Below are 539 nucleotides of genomic sequence, written 5' to 3' on the forward strand. Positions count from 1 at the left end.
GTCGCTTTTTTCTCTCTAATCCGAACTAATATTCAAATGACTTTCACAAGGGGGCACTTGCTGCACTTTAAAGAGTAAAGTTGGTTTCTTAAAGGCTTTTTAAATTTGAAAATGTGCGTAATAAGAGCGCAACAATGAATTGCACATTTATTAATTTATTTATATTATGTAAAGCGGCAATATCTTCATGTCCCCCACTCTTTAATTGTCATCATAATGCGATTAAGCATCATAATGAAGACATACATCTATTAAAACACAGAATCATTTATTTTACTAGCTTTTCTTTATATAATTAAACATTAATCAGTCACATGCATGCATAAACCGAAATAATTTATATAATTAGTTTATTTCAACCTAAAGCAGGTTGTAAATGTGGAAAAGTTAGGTTAAATTGGAGTTTAGATAGATTTACAAGTGTCAGCCTTTTACATGTTGAAATGAAACAAGTTTGCTGAGAGTTGTCTTGCATGTCGGGGTAAAAGAAAGAGGGACAGCAGTGCAGCATGTTGCGTCTGGTCTATGCAGAGGTAATG

The sequence above is a fragment of the Lutjanus erythropterus genome, chromosome 13 (assembly GCF_056507025.1).
Source record: "Lutjanus erythropterus isolate fLutEry1 chromosome 13, fLutEry1.hap2, whole genome shotgun sequence".
Taxonomy (NCBI): domain Eukaryota; kingdom Metazoa; phylum Chordata; class Actinopteri; order Lutjaniformes; family Lutjanidae; genus Lutjanus; species Lutjanus erythropterus.